General features: G+C 42.9%; 3 long non-coding RNA genes across 3 annotated transcripts; 1 reads left to right on the forward strand and 2 right to left on the reverse strand.

Annotated features, from left to right (window-relative positions):
- Positions 1–3,531: 3,531 nt before the first annotated feature.
- LOC138687170 (uncharacterized) lies at positions 3,532–6,855 on the reverse strand. The gene is made up of 2 exons (XR_011326442.1): positions 6,707–6,855; positions 3,532–4,838 (listed from the first exon to the last, which is right to left on the reverse strand). It is a non-coding gene; the product is annotated as an uncharacterized lncRNA (long non-coding RNA).
- Positions 6,856–11,207: 4,352 nt separating this feature from the next.
- LOC138687403 (uncharacterized) lies at positions 11,208–12,523 on the reverse strand. Its single transcript, XR_011326596.1, has 3 exons — positions 12,482–12,523; positions 11,349–11,732; positions 11,208–11,312 (listed from the first exon to the last, which is right to left on the reverse strand). It is a non-coding gene; the product is annotated as an uncharacterized lncRNA (long non-coding RNA).
- Positions 12,524–14,384: 1,861 nt separating this feature from the next.
- On the forward strand, positions 14,385–15,789 carry LOC138687402 (uncharacterized). Its single transcript, XR_011326595.1, has 2 exons — positions 14,385–14,423; positions 14,942–15,789. It is a non-coding gene; the product is annotated as an uncharacterized lncRNA (long non-coding RNA).
- Positions 15,790–16,917: the final 1,128 nt, after the last annotated feature.

Below are 16,917 nucleotides of genomic sequence, written 5' to 3' on the forward strand. Positions count from 1 at the left end.
TGAAACATTCCTAACTGCTTTGAAAATGTTGTTTGCTCAGAATGGAATAATTGTTGATACTTGCCAATCTTTTTAATACATTCACAGTATTGGTCTTTGTATTGCATTTTATTACAGCTGTTCTAAAGAATAAACATAGGCACAGGTAACCAAGTGCATTGCTCAGGGCCAGGTAACCTTGAAGAGGAGTAACATGAAGGTGAAGGTTTCTGTGCTCACCCCATGGGGCTTTTGTGGGGCCCCACACAGATCCACAGGGCCCAGACTTTCCAAAGATTTCATAATTAAAAAGCTGTTTTGAAAGTTTGTCACTTACTGAGCATCCCTACCTCAACTGTAAATTTGAATCAATTCTCCTCCCAACGATCTTTTTTTTCTTTACTTGTCTAGCTTTTTCTTGCTGCCAGGTCCAAACTGTCTGTTATTTCATTTATATCAGGACAGACAAACATTAAAACGTAGCCATGGTGTTTAGGAAATACTATAATTCATATTAGACGTTTCAAAAGATAGCAACAGCTGAGTCTGATCCAAGCTTCTCCATGGAAGCAAGTCATTTAGCTTTAGGGCAGCAATTATCTTTTCTATAAAAAGTGACATAATGATTACTTACTTTCCCTAAAACATTAGCGATACCAAAAAAGTGATGAAAAGCAAAACAGCTGGGAAAGTGATAGGCAGCAGACTTGGAACTGTCTCATGGTGTACACAGAAAAAGAGATTAAGGGAAGGGTCTGGCACAGGCTTATCACTGGGCTGATCTTCATCAACAGGCATTGACGAATACTTTGCAGAGGCTGTGGCATACCAGCAGCTCTCCTGGGATTGCGATTGGTAGCAAGGGCTCCAGACAACAACCCAGGCCACTTTAATGTCTGGTTCATGATGACCTCGGCCAGGAGCACGTACCTAAACTGCCTGGAGCATGCACCTAGACTTGCAGATAGGTTTTGCAGTCCCTGCTGAGTTGCCTTCACAACAGCATCTGAGTCAGCCTGAGCTGATTCCACAGGAGGGCAGCAGCCCCAGCACGGAGCTGGGCAACCAGAGCTGCATCCCAGCTGGGTTCTGCAGCCCCACGAACCTTGCCCCCATCCCCGCTGGAGAGACCAGCCTGCCCCAGAGCACCTCCCCCCAGGCTGGGAAGGGACCTGGGAATGAAGAGGAATCTCCAAATCCTCTGATGGAGACATTTATTAATTGCCCCATCAGACTTTCCCAGCCATGGAAAGATGGGTCCCTGGCTGTTGTCAAGTATCTTTGCAATGGTAGCTTTGGTGGTTTATCTAGACCTGGTTTATTGCTCAGGTGTGATGGGTTAACCCTGGCTGGATGCCAGGTGCCCACCAAAGCTGTTCTATCACTCCCCCTCCTCAGCTGGACAGGGGAGAGAAAATATAACAAAGAGCTTGTGGGTTGAGATAAGGACAGGAGAGATCACTCACCAATTACCGTCAGGGGCAAAACAGACTCAGCTTGGGGAAAATTAACTCAATTTATTACAAATCAACCAGAGTAGGGTAATGAGAAAAAAACCTAATCTCAGAACACCTTCCCTCCACCCCTCCCTTCTTCCTGGGCACAACTTCACTCCCGGATTCTCTACCAAACCCCCCCAGTGGCACAGGGGGACAGGGATGGGGTTTACAGTCATCACATGTTATTTTCTGCTCCTTCATCCTCCTCAGGGGGAGGGCTCATCACACTCTTCCCCTGCTCCAGCGTGGGGTCCCTCCCACGGGACACAGTCCTCCATGAACTTCTTCAACGTGGGTCCTTCCCATGGGCTGCAGTTCTTCACGAACTGCTCCAGCATGGGTCCTTTCCACAGTGTGCAGTCCTTCAGGAGCACACTGCTCCAGCGTGGGTCCCCCACGGGGTCACAAGTCCTGCCAGAAAACCTGGTCCGTGGGCTCCTTTCTCCACAGATCCACAGGTCCTGCCAGGAGCCTGCTCCAGTGCGGGCTTCCCACAGGGTCACAGCCTCCTTTGGGCACCCACCTGCTCCGGTGTGGGGTCCTCCCCGGGCTGCAGGTGGATATCTGCTCCACCGTGGACCTCCATGGGCTGCAGGGGGACAGCCTGTCTCACATGGTCTTCACTACGGGCTACAGGGGAATCTCTGCTCCGGCGCCTGGAGCATCTCCTCCCCCTCCTTCTTCACTGACCTTGGTGTCCTCAGGGTTGTTTCTCTTACATGTTCTCACTCCTCTCTCCGGCTGCCATTTTCATCTGTCCCAACTTTTTTCCTTCTTAAAAATGTTATCACAGAGGTGTTACCACTATCACTGGTTGGCTCAGCCTTGGCCGGCGGCGAGTCCGTCTTAGAGTCGGCTGGTATAGGCTCTCTCGAACACAGGGGAAGCTTCCAGCAGCTTCTTACGGAAGCCACCCCTGTAACCCCCCCTGCTACCAAAACCTTGCCACACAAAGCCAATACATCAGGTTTTCCTGTTTTCCAGTGTTTACCGCTCTCCTCAAATACCCAATTTGTTTAACCTCTAGGATTAGTTGGGTTTGTGATGGGGAGCTGGGGAGACAAGGTTGCTAGTTGTGAACACGCAGCATTAATTTTTTCTAGCCTGATAGCTTGCGGCTTGACACAGTTGCTATCTGAGTGGTTTCCCTAATAAAACACTTAGGCTGCTGGGTTTTTAGCTCTTTGAACTACCAAACTCTACTCAACAGAGGGATAAAAACTAGTTTGTTTAGGTTTTTTAAATGTTAAAAAACCAGCTTGTTTTAAAATGTGGTCACCTGGAGAATGAACTTGCACTTCTGGAACTACTGAGATGAGGGGTCCAAATGTATTTTGTGAGCCCCTCTCTTAACCTTGGGCTGATTGGAAACAGCCCTATGTCTTGATCTTTGACATGAAAGGTATTGTCGTAAAACAAAAGAAAAGCAACTTTATAATGAAAATCATCAGTTTACTAGAAAAAAATATCCTGAGAAGATATGGAGATAAACGTGTGTGAAATCACGACCTTTTTTTCCAAATGAGTTATTACAGAGTCTTGGGGAATGTACCCCAAGTAAAATACTATTAACATTATATTAACATACCACTTTATATGTGTAATACATCAGTGCATGTTTGTGAAGCACCCTGACTCCCTTTGTTCTGCGGAAGTCTTGGGATATTTCTGGGTGGGTATAATTGCAAGAATGACATGGTATTTCTTAGGCACCAAAAGACCGTGAGTTAAATAAGCAAACATATGTACATAACCATTATGGAAGAATGACATTAACATAATCTTTAGCATAAAAACAGCATCTGAAAGTGCTTGGCATCAGCAGGACACACCTGATGTCCTAAATGGCGTCTGCCTAGAGGGATCCACTGCTGGCACCAGCCAGGGAGACGTAGGTACCTGGGGCTTTGACCAGGACATCCAGCAGCAAGTAAGAAACTGGTGCTCCAGGTCCACATGTGACTGTTAACACTTACATGTGAAAAAGAGTTCTTTGCAAAAGCAGGCTGGAAGAGTTTTGATGCAGAAATATGAAGAATATCTTGAACCTGTCTCAGTTCAGTTTGTTTATAGAAAAGAAGGCCTCCAAATAGGACTGGTTATGAGTTTCTGGACACTCTAGAACAGGATACTCTAAAAATATACATTTTGCCATAATCTAGAGGTATATAACTAGAAAATGCAGAACCATGTTTCTCTGTGAATGGGGCTTCTGCTCACTGGTTTCCAGACTGCAACCTGGATTTTACAACTGACATACCGTTTTCACACAGGGGCCTGCAGAGCAGAACCAAATCCTTAATTTTACTTGAGCGTGATGTTTTGAGTGGTCTAGGAAGAGTGTCCAAGCCATCTTCTGTTCCTCTATACAAGGCTGAGTGTCACCAAGAGAGCATTGCAAATAAGTAGCAGAGGAAAAAGGAGATTCAGGCCAATGGTTTGATGCAGCAGCATTTTAATGTAGATGCAAAGTGGAGTAAACATTTGCAGAAAGAATAATGCAGACTAGAAAGAGCATATTTCTAGAGATAAAAAAAGCTAAAACCAATTACCCATTCCAGTGTGACACATTTCATCGACATGTTCACCTTCCTCACTCTTGCTGAGTCTGACCATCAAATCCCTATGTGTGCTTTGTTTTAAAACCATGGTCAATGTCAAACTGGGTGGAGAAAGTTAAAAGCGCAGACATAAGATGCAAAGCCACAAGAATAAAGAAAGCATTAATCTAAGCTAAAGCGCTATATAGGAATTAAATGTAGGGTCCTGGTTTTCAGGGGTGCTTCCCTCTCCAGTAGCCATGCCTCTAAATCACATGCCATATTCTTTCATATCTTTGCTTGCTCTTTTCCCATGACTATTCTTTGTTTTAAGCTGATTAGATCTTCTTACAGAAGCCCCTCTGGCAAGGATGCTTCCAGTGGGTGGAATAGGTGTAGGAGCACTCTGGCACACACTGGGGAGCGCACGGGGGAGCGCACTGGGCAGCACACTGAGGAACACACTGGGGCTCACACTTTGTCACGAGCTGCGGGGCACACCGATCGATGCAAGGCTCTACGCACTCAGCACCCTTCTGCGCCGAAGCAATCCCCACGGCCGACTCTAAGGACCCAGCCAGCTCGGCTGACTCCGTGGAGCCCACAATAGTTTCCTGCGGGTAGGTGGTGAGGATGGGTCCTGGGAAGGTCACAACCACAGGAGGTGGGAATATAATCACGCGGGAATCTGGGCAGGTGATGACACAGGGCTCATTGCAGGCAGTGGCACAGGGCTCGGGGCATTTCACGTCACACGGGACAGAGCATGGCTCAGTGCACAGAGTTTTCTCGCAGGACATCTTTGAGCTGTGCTGTAGACCTGCAAGGTACAGGAAGCAGTAAATATAAAACCAAAGGAGCCAGTAGGACAGGATCAACACTTGAGCTAAGCTAAGGAGAACCCTGAAGAGACACAAGTTGTTAGATAGATTGACATCCATCCTGTTCTGCTTTGCTTTGCTCTTCTCCTCTAGGGCCTTTCAGAACCCAATTCCTTCCTGCAGACAGCAAACAACCTCTTTAGGGCTGCTGCTTATATATCATCTGCTTTCTTCTATGTAGTTTGGACTCCAGAGGTGGAATTCAGTAAAATTAGGGTAACACAGCACCAAGAGTTGTAGAAATGGAAAACACGAGAGGTTTTACTCTATCAAATTTACATATTCTCTGGGCTAAGCAGACAAAGAGCAGAAAGAGGTATATAATCCCTATGTTGTACATGAGGGAGTCGATTCCATAAGCATACCAAATACTATGGTTTTTAGCGCAGTTTGTTTGTAGCACGTGGCTTTAATACACCATATTTAGTATCAGGCTTGCTTAGAAGATTCAACAAATAAGATCCTTTTGCAAGATCACAAGGAAAAAGCTGAAGCCCAGCAAAAACCTGAAAGCAGACCCCCTAAATTTAAATTTCAGAGGGAGTAAAACTGTTCATAAACCTGGACTGAATTCTACACCTTCCTTCTTTCTTTTGAAATAAATTGAAGAGTGGGAAGATAATTTGGAAAATGTCTTAAAACTACATTTCAGGATGTCATTCCAAACTTATCCAAATTCCAAATCAAAGCAACACATGAAGGAGCTAGTTAATCTGTTGTTTCAAATTAAATGGAATATTTCAGTTTCAGACAAGGTGATTACTTATTTTTTGTCTAACTGAGCTACATATTAGAAAAGCCTGGGTGGGGCTCAGTTTGACTCAAGCAATTTTTCTTGGATATTTTTTTTCTTTTCTTGTTTTAGACACAATGCCAAAATACTCATTATTCACCTGAACTTCTGACCTTAAACCCTAATCTAGACACTACCTTCAGGTTCCCACTCTTTCATTCTACTACATCAATTAATTCTATGTTCTTGACTTGACCTGCAAATCCCTCAGCAGAAATAAAGCCAGAGAAAACGGAGAGCTGAAAAACAGACCTGAACACATAATGTGAAGTACAAAGCATTTATAGTGCATAATATATTCTTACACAGCCTGTGGAATGTTTGCATAAGACCACTGCTTTGCATAAAGAGAACAAAAACACCCAAAACAACTTCCCAAGGAATATGCACCTTAAGTAGACATTTTCTGGGTTCCCATTTCTTCTGCACAGCTGTACTGACAGATGATTTAGCAGAGCTCTGGCCATTCAGACTGATAGTGAGTGCCCAAGAGGGTCCCAGGTGGGGCATTTCCAAAGTCACACCAGGAACTCTGTAGGGCTACATCCACAGAGACGTTGTGTCCTAATATCCGGCTCCAGTCTGAAAGGTGACTGCAGCTATCTCACTATCTCATTGTTTATATGGCCTATCTCACTATTTATACATGATACCTCTGTCCAAGATTAGATAAAAATTGGAAGCCACAAGGTCAGAAAACCACTGCCAGATGTATACTGCTGGCTAAGATATTTTAAGGTTACCTAAAGGCTATATGCATTAAATTTCCATAAAGTAATGGAAGTAGATGTTGTTAATATTATCTAGATTTCAAATGTATTTTTAAACCTCAATCCATCAGTGCCTCTGAATGAATAATTAGCAAATGACTCTTTCATGAAAATAAACTCCTCAATATTGTACAGAATCGAAGAATATTAATCCAAAATTCATCCCTGAGGTAAACACAAAGATTTCAAAAAATGATACTTCTTTTTTTTTAGGAAGAAGAAGTTATATCAGAATCCAACTTACTCAGTTCACCGAGGAGAAGTCAAGAGAACCTGCTGGAAGGTTTCTGAATCATGAATGGTTTTATATACCTTCCTGGACCACCAGGCTGATGCAAGAAAATAACGTCATATTTGTGCGTTAGGTTCCATTACTCCCCAAACAAAATTTGACATGTAATTACAGTAATTGTTTTGCTTACTGTTTGTGTTGATTACCCTATTCTCACCAGCACGTGACTTGCACAGTCCTGTCCCCGGATTCCTTTCATTTCATGGTTTTAAGCATCAAACCCTCTCTTGCAGCCCTGACGGTGCGAAGGCAGCCCTCAGGACTGAACTCAGGCTTGCACTGGAGCCCTGTCAGTGCTGCAGCTGGTCAGAGGTTCTGCAGGACTCATCCATGCAGTTCCTTAGAAAACAGGAGTTTGTTTTCCTTGCTTAACATCATGACCTCCAAGAATGCATAAGAGCCTAACCTAGTATTAGAAGTAAGTGTGCTTGCTAGTTTAAAGCTTGTTAGGACATGTTTATAGAAACTGTAGTCACTGCATGACTGTAGTGTCAGGATTGCCTTGGAGAGACACTCCTAGCAGAGTACAGCATTGCCCATGGTGGCCTGGCTCCTCATTTGATGTTCCAGTCTCTTCCAAGGCAAGAATATAAAACAGAGTGAGGGCTTGACCTGGCAGCCGTAGCCACAGTTTAGCATGAGAGGTCTCCTCCTCTGCAGTATGATCCCTGGCCAAGCCCAGAAAGAAACGTAGGGGGAGAAAGCTCATTTTGGTTAAAGTGGGATGGTGAGAGGGATCCAGGAATTGCTCAGTCTGGTTTGGAATAAATCACTCTATCCAGAATCCCTTTCACAGTGGTTATGGTCACAGCTGCATCAGAAAAATACTTATGAGCGTGGAGAAGAGTGCTGTGGGAAACTCACGGTAAGTGAACAATGCTCTGGCAAAGCAAGCAAAGATGATCATTCACTGTTTAACATACAAGTGGGCCAGGAAAAAGAGGAGCAACTGATTTATTTAAGATTGCTCAGGAGGGCTTCAGTGATACAGAGGATTGAGAGTTACAGTACCGATTTTTGCCCAACTTGACCTGCTGTCATGAAGCAGCAATTCCTGCCATGTTTGAAGCACAGACCCAAACCCTCAGGTGATAAGTATAATACTATCTAAATCAACAAATACGCCCTGATTTGGAAACATGAATATTTGGCCAACTTGTTTTAAATAGTGTGATCAGGATAACAAATGCAGACCTGGCTTTTAATCAAAAATACCCAAAGGGATCCAAATTCCCAAGGTGTTTGTCATTGCCTGATTCAGAGAATCACATGGGTGGCCCTGACATGTATATTTTAAAGTGACGCTATGATTCAATACTCTGGAGTTTAATACTGGCAGCCTGTTATTAACATCATAGTGCCACAATACTTTGGATAGATAAAACATTAGTGGGTGTTTGCAAAACTACCTGAAAGCATTTCCTCAGAACATTTCCAGTAAGTGTTCTTGCCAAGAGGATCCTCCAAAATCACTCTGCTTCCAAGAGATAATTGATAGCATAGGATTTGCAACAATAATAAGCAAAAAATGCTGTATATGCACAGAAATGAGGGAGGTGAAATGAACCCAGAAACTGTTCGATGTGTGCATGCACACATTGTTTGGGCTGGCAGGTCCCACGATCATGGTGACAACCAGAACTGCTACCCAGCCAGAGCTACACCTAACTTTTACCCACTGTTCTGGAGCTATGCAGGGGAGATGAGACGTGCTGCTGAGAGCTGATTTGAATAGTACCTGTCAGATGCTGTTCTTATAGGTGCAGCCCAACACATCAACCTCTAGCAGCTTTGGAAAAGTGTGGAGTGGCTGGCATTCATCTCCAGCTCCCTTCAGCAGTGCCAATCCTGCCAGGCAATTTTTGCCATGACTCCTCCTGCACTCTTGCTAACGCTCAGCTCTCATGGCAGCATCCTCCCATAGCTTTTGCCCTGTATTTGGCTGTCTAAGAGGCATTTCCAGTTTCAGGTGTTCATTTTTTGCTATGTTTCTGACTCAGAAGCATTTCCCACGAAGCCCCATGGCAGGAGCAGGGCTGCAGGAGGAGCCACTCTCACCCTTCTGGCAGGCATGAGCTCACTTAGCCAGAGCAGCTCCAGAGGGAGCTTTTGAGTGAGCCCAACTTTCACATGCATATATGTATTTATTCTCTTATACATATTTATTTATTTACATGTATAAAATCAGTGATAAGTAATTAATTGTACAATTGCTGTTGGTAAAAGATTTCAGACTTCAAACTGGTGAAGTAGCAAATGCTGTTGTGAACAGTTAAATGAAATGAATATGAATTGCTTTAGAAGGTGAAAATTCTTCAAAAACAGTGCTGAGCAATGCCAAAGACTGAAAAAAAAATCATTTGGGAAAAACAGAATTCTAGGAAATCATTGTGGAAGAGAATTGGTGAGGTTGCCCAACTTATAGACTCCTCTGAATTATTCCTGGAAAAAAATTGTCTAAGCTGTTCTTAAAAGTGTTCCAGTACTGGGATTCCATCATCTTACTTGCAAATCTGTCAACACCTGGCTGCTCCTGCAATTGGAAAGTGGGGTGTATTTTTCCCTAAAACTAATCTCAGTCATCTTTATTACAATTTAAGATGATGACTTCATCTCCTGTTCTTCCACTGAATAAAGGGGATTTTATTGCCGTTCTCCTTGAAGTAATGTTTTAAGATTTTAGATTCCTTCTTATTAGCCTCTCTAAGATAAACAAATCAAATGTGCTGGATAGTTTCTGTGAAATAAGACCAAGAAGACATTTAAACAAATGCAAGTAACCGCAAGGGCGGTGGGGGGAGATTTCTCTAATTAGGAAACACTGTAATTAGAGAAGGAATAACGTGCAAGCATTTAATTATAACTATAATTAACTATAGGAATAATTTAGCAGAGATGAGTGATTCCTTATTGACTTTAAATCAAAAGTGGGTGTTCAGTCAAAAGGTGTATGATAGGTTAAAGACAAATTATGGAGTTAAGAGAAAGTACTGGGTAATATTTTCTGGTTCATATTGTCCAGAAGATGCCTCCTGGCCAAAAAATCTGTAGGCACGAGAATAAAAGATATCTGTTGTGACTTAAAGTGTGATGTGGCACCAGCACCCAGTCTCAAAATTTGTCGCTTCCATGTTTTCATTCCAATTGATAGAATACCACAAATAGTGGCGAAAGATAACCTATGTGCACACATGCCAAGAGAAAAGAATGTATCACAAGGTTTCTGATTAAATTTTAAAAAAATATATTGAAGGCTATATAATTACGTAATAAACTGTACAGTTATGTCTATATTGACATTAAAATTTTGTCTACAATTCTTATAAACACAATAGACCTAGCTTCGAGTTAGCTAGTATAGCTCCTTTTGGCATCATAAGACTTTCTTTCCATGACCTCAAAATCTGTGCAGAGATCTGTGATTCACCTTCCTGCCACTGTTGCTTTCACTAGGCAGGTGAAGTCTGTAAGGACTTATTGCTTTTGCCTTGCTTTTCTCTCCATTGCCTTCCAGACCTTCATAGGCATAGAAGAGACAGCAGCAAATCATATGTCTTAATTTTGTATTTCCGTTTTTGTCTTTTCTCTTATTCACATTAGGTTTTACACAGATGCCTCTATGTGCTTCATGTTAGTCAGCAGAGTAGACCAACAAGATTCATAAGGATGAGTCATGTTACAGGGAAGTATCTTCATAACAATTAAGAGGAGCAAGGAGCACTAAGAGAGAGCTGAAGGACATGTGTGCACACAAATGTAAATATTCAGTGTTTCTTTAAGAAAAATCTAAAAACCAAAGCCCTTCACATGAAAGAATTATTATGTTACAATTAACTAAAACTGATATTGTATGTTCCTGTTTTCAGGAGGAGCATGTCTGCCACTAGGTCATATTTCTAGGAAGGTGTCAGCTGATTTACCAGTTTGATTCTATGCCAGGTGACACTACTAGCAAATACTGAAGGATGTGGTGCAAAATTTGTGTTCTCCCCATCAAACACAATGTGACAGTGTGATAAAGAGGCCAGATTCTCCACCAGGACACTCACAGATTTCACAGGGCTCTTGCTGAATTACCCAAAAGATTACTTGAAAACAAGAGTTACAAGGGGAAAAAAAAAAAAAAGAAGTTTGAGTTTGAATGCAACATAGCTTTAATGACAGGGAAGCACAGGATACGCGGTGAAGAAAGTCACGCAGAGCACAAAGGACATTTCCCTGGGCTTTGGGAGGTGATGCAGCTCCACACATGCTAGCAAAGTTGATCACTTGGCCATCACCGGGTTGCAGCTTCCCCTGCCAGGCCAGCACAGCCCAGGGCTGCTGGAGCAGGAGACGTTGCCCCTTCAGAAACAACCGGAGCTACAGCTTCCTCCGCCAAATCTCCTGTAACTAGAGTAGCCCCCACCACTCTGAGAGCTCCCCCCACCAAAGCACCGGCCTCCTCCCAAGGAGCCCCCACCATAGGAGCTGGAGCCAAAGGATCTTCCGCCTCTGTATGAGCTCCCAAATGACCTGCTTCCTCCATATGAGCCCCCAGAGCCAAATGAACTACCCCCTCCATACGAGCCCCCCATTCCTAGGGAACTGCCACCTCCGTACGAGCCCCCCATCCCCAGGGAACTGCCCCCACCATATGAGCCACCCATCCCTAATGAACTGCTTCCTCCATATGAACCCCCAGAACCAAATGAACCCCCTGATTCAACAGAGCCCATTGGCCCCGAAAACCCCCCAATGGGTGATGGGAACGAGGTGCCCACGAAGCTCTCCTGAGGGCAGGAGCTGAGGATCGGGCCTGGGAAGGTGATGACCACGGGTGGTGGGTAGATCACAGCACGAGAGTCCCCACAGGAGGTGACGCAGGGCTGGCTCCAGGCATTAGCACATGGCTCTGGGCAGGTGACCTCGCAAGGTGAGGAGCATCTACTGCTCATGAGCTGGCCTCCTGAAGACATCTTTTGTGATGCAGACAAACCTGCAGCATGGGTTAAGGAGTAAAAGTAAAATGTATATGCAGCTCTGTGCCTTTATGCAATCTCCTTGATGGTACAAGCTGTATGTTTCCTGATAGAAGGGATTATTTTCTTATAAATATGAGAACTACTCTTGTGGAGATATCTAACCTTACTCCAGTCTGAAATACTGTTCTTCAGTGAGGTTAAAGCTAAATAATATAGACACAGATACAACTTCTCTTGCAGTCAGTAAGGAATATACCTTTCTAAAGCATCTTTAGCCTGTCTTCATTCTGGTACCATATGTTATTGTCTTCCACCACTAACCTCGAGTTCTGTTAAGGACAAATCACTAATTTATTCATCTCAGCTATTGGGTTCTTTTGGAAACAGGTTTGACAGACCCTGTAGTTATAAACAGAAATCAACAGTGGTTCTTGCCATATATGTGTGTGTGTGTCTGTATATACACGCATATTTTAATAAATGCCAAGCTGTATGTTGTTAAGTTGTAACCTCCTTATTAAATTAACAGGATTTAATTGACACTTTCCTTTTGTGGTTTGGAAGAACACAGCCTCACATTTTAAGATCTGCATCTACCAATGGTTACTGCTGAATGGCTACAAAAAACTTATCTGCTTAAGAAATAAAACAAAACTGATATTGCTGATCATTGCAGAATACTGACATAGAATTCATTCCCCAGTTAAACACTGATAGCAACATCCCAGTTAGTATAAAGGAACTTAAAAGAAAAAGTACTTACCAGGCTCACGGAAAAAAAACAGACTGAGGAGAAGTTGTTGGTGAACCTGGAGGAAATGCAGTGCTTTTATATACCTCTTCAGACTGCTACCACGATATGCAACGCACTTCTGTACATGGGGCATAATAGTTAGCCAGCAAAACATTTTGCTGAATAAGCTACTTCTAATTGTAATAATTGTTTTGATAACTGATAATGATTAGTAAATCAGCTCCACATCATACAACATGCGCAACACGCCCTTTGTCTTACTTTAATCCTTAAATAGTTTTTATATCCATTTTATGACTAGTGCCATCTCCTGACCTCATTTGAATTGCAGTGGTAGTGAATTGAGCTCCATTTACTTAGCCAGGTAAAGGCATCAGTCTTTCCTGTAAGCAAGATGAAAACATCAGTTTGGCATTGTCAGGAGAAATATTTTTTGTTCTGCAGCAGATTCCATTTAAATTGAGAATTGCACAAAGTTGGGAAAACTGCAAATTTATAGTTCCTCAGATGGGAGAGGTCATTTTTTCTTCCTGTTTAACATCCACCCAAGTAACTGCTTACCAAAGTGCTTAATCAAATGCCCACTGTCATCCAAGTAAGTGCAAGAAGCACCATGTAGTAATTTTATTATCATCCTTCTCCTTTTGTCACATTTCAGGACACCTGCAGTATTATAGCAAGACACGCTGCTGTTGTCCAGGAGGCATCATTTGAGAAAAAATAAAGTCTTTTTGGATATGGAATGGATGCATGTAGAGTGTATAAAGACAATTTAACCTAAAACAAAATAACAGCATCTTAAGAATGGCAAGGACTATTTTTATCAAGAAAGCCACAGCAGTATTCCTGGACTAGTACTTAAAAGCCTCAGATATTAGGAGACAGAGATAAGAGTGCATAAATAGGAAGAGATATCTCTAAGCAAAATTTCCTTTATCAATAATCAGAATTGTAGTGAGAACACTGGATGTGATCAATATTTTTGTGCGGTTATAACAAACATCATGCAGGTTAGTGTCAGTGATATCAAACACCCAACTTAAATGTTTTGTTTCTATATCAAAGCAAACTCAAGTAATGCTAGATTTTGACTCTCAGTCATAGCTGTGGGAGGAAAGCAACTGCAGTCTATAGAATCTAAATGGCTGGGGTTTCAGCCTGTTCTACTTATCATTCTATGTTTAATGTTTATACCATTATAATGTTTATTTCATGTTTATATCATTTATGTCACGAGATTTCTGGTGTTTTCAAGCCCAATTAGAAAATAGAACACAGGGAGCTTATATGGTTAAGATCTTGCATCAGAAGGCAAACGAGTTCTGTCAGGCATCAGTGGGCAGCCCTTGATTTGACAGTTTTGCTAGTCAGCAGTTCTTCGTTAACTCCTAAATTAGTGTGAATCTTCCTCGTTTCCTACAGTTGGGTTGAGAAATATCAATTTACATGAAGAACCCTGGGCACTGTTGCTGTTTCTCATATTTCAGCACCACTGGCAAGCAGTAGCACTTCTATTAACCACCTAACTGTTTGCAACAGAGATTTTGAAGAAGAAAAGTGGAATATTGTGTATGAAACCTGTTTATCAGCTTGATATAACCCCCACATGCATCTATACTCATTCCAGTTTCAACTTCAGTGAGGGCCAGGGACAATATCAGCTGCTAGGTGACCCTTTGTCAGGGTCAAAGTATAAAACAAAACACAAGGTGTGTAATGCTTGTAACATGACTTGGAATTAAGAATAAAGTTGTGATCACATCACCTAAGAGAACAATTAGAACAATTAAAGAACTAATGCATACAGCAAAACATAGTCTGGCAATGCGTAGGAAGCTCTTGCACAAAGCATGGCTCACATCCCACTGGTGGTCTGAAGAGGTATATAAGAGCGCTCTGAATGCTTCGATTTCGTCAACGACAGCTCTTCATCTACACTTCTCCAGACCTGGTGAGTTGGATCTCCTTCATTCTCTATATGAATCATTAGGAAAATATTTTCAGTATTTAACTGAGGACTGACTGACTTCTCTGCAGAAAATGTAAGCATTTTCTGCTAAGCAATGCTGTTTGCCTTTTGTTATACATTAATTTTTATAGTCATTTAAATGTATGCCTTTGTAGACACAGTTGATGAATTATAAGACTGGATATTCACAGGAACTTGGATCAATTCAATAATGTCAGTTAGCTCCAGAGCCATGTATTATAATCCAAAAAAATCTTGCAGATAAGCTGCTTCCCAAGACACATGGAGTTTGGCTTTGCTCTCCATGATTACCAGTATTTCTAGAGCAGCAGAAAGTACTTTCGGAAGTATCAGGTGTCAGTGCATGCATGTTCAGAAAAACGCATGAAAGAGATAAATGCTCTTCTTCCACGCGTTTTTCATGCTCGCGAAAGACGTCAGAGCAAGTTTTTTCCCTCTGGCATTTGGGCATTGTACTTATGCTTTATCTGCTGCTGCAGGTTTGTCTGCATCACAAAAGATGTCTTCAGGAGGCCAGCTCATGAGCAGTAGATGCTCCTCACCTTGCGAGGTCACCTGCCCAGAGCCATGTGCTAATGCCTGGAGCCAGCCCTGCGTCACCTCCTGTGGGGACTCTCGTGCTGTGGTCTACGCACCGCCCGTGGTCATCACCTTCCCAGGCCCCATCCTCAGCTCCTGCCCTCAGGAGAGCTTCGTGGGCACCTCGTTCCCATCACCCATTGGGGGGTTTTCGGGGCCAATGGGCTCTGTTGAATCAGGGGGTTCATTTGGTTCTGGGGGTTCATATGGAGGAAGCAGTTCATTAGGGATGGGTGGCTCATATGGTGGGGGCAGTTCCCTGGGGATGGGGGGCTCGTACGGAGGTGGCAGTTCCCTAGGAATGGGGGGCTCGTATGGAGGAAGCAGGTCATTTGGGAGCTCATACAGAGGCGGAAGATCCTTTGGCTCCAGCTCCTATGGTGGGGGCTTTGGGGGCTCCTGTGGAGGAGGCAGCTCCTATGGTGGGGGCTCCTTGGGAGGAGGCCGGTGCTTTGGTGGGGGGAGCTCTCAGAGTGGTGGGGGCTACTCTAGTTACAGGAGATTTGGCGGAGGAAGCTGTAGCTCCGGTTGTTTCTGAAGGGGCAACGTCTCCTGCTCCAGCAGCCCTGGGCTGTGCTGGCCTGGCAGGGGAAGCTGCAACCCGGTGATGGCCAAGTGATCGACTTTGCTAGCATGTGTGGAGCTGCATCACCTCCCAAAGCCCAGGGAAATGTCCTTTGTGCTCTGCGTGACTTTCTTCACCGCGTATCCTGTGCTTCCCTGTCATTAAAGCTATGTTGCATCAGTATGTTTGCCTAATGTTTTCTTTTTCACATTTTCACCTATAAACTACTTTGATTATGAAACATGTTGCCAGGAAGCCAGCTGACAGCTGAAAACTTTCTGTCCTGTCTTTAAGAGACCGTCAGTCCCCTTTAGCTGCCAGCACGAATGTTGTAGCAGTGGAAGACATTGCACCCTGTGACATATTTCAGGATTCATGCTGCTGAACTGGAACTCTGCTTCCTGACCATGTGTTATTATCATACCTCCTACCTGCCGAGCTACATAATGATTGCAAACAAATTATCTAATTGTTTTCAAATTGAGCCTGTTTCTTCAGTCATATTAACATTTTGCTTGGACCTGATGAGTTTCTTGTCTGCAGTCATTAAATAAATCACAGATTAAAATTCCTTAACTTCTTTAAACATGGGGAAACTTAAGGAATTGCTTAATCATGTGAGTATCCTCTAAATTCTGGGGTTTTTTTATCTCCAGAAAAGCTGGCAATTAAAACTTTTTTTATTGCCATTTTCACCTTAGCTTTAACAAAGAGATAAAAGTTAGATTTTTCAAAGTGGGACCAGGAATCTATGACAGGGACATTCTGTGTTCTGGCTCTATTAATAGTCCCTGTGCCTCAGTTCATCCTTTTTGACTTTCCGAACATGAACAATTCTGTAGTTCAACATGAAGCAAGGAAAAAAAAAAATCTTTCTTTGGTTCCTGATCTCCCTCATGTGTTTTCCAAGTAACATCAAATGGAGTAGAGCCAGGTTTTAACAGATCTTTAGCATTCAATAGACTTGGAGACTCAACCATTGGTCTTTTTACATTTCTACTCCCAGCAATAGCTACGGAAAACAACAACACAAGGCATTATTTCTGGTCTTGCGTCATTCATCACTTATGAAAGTCTCTCTTGCACACCCTTGTGATACGAAAGCACATTATGCTGTTATATAAATGCAGCCCTTTGATGGGGCCGCAGTCAAAAGAAATTCCTAAATGTCTTCAGGTATTTAACACTGCAAGTTCAACGTGACAAATCTCAGAAATCAAGTAAGGCTTAGATCGTTGATTTTCTTTGGTTACCATTCACAATTCATAAAGAAATGTATTTTTATATTGGTTTGCATTCTTTAGGCAGTCT

This window comes from Haliaeetus albicilla, chromosome 10, assembly GCF_947461875.1.
Source record: "Haliaeetus albicilla chromosome 10, bHalAlb1.1, whole genome shotgun sequence".
In the NCBI taxonomy this organism is placed as follows: Eukaryota; Metazoa; Chordata; class Aves; order Accipitriformes; family Accipitridae; genus Haliaeetus; species Haliaeetus albicilla.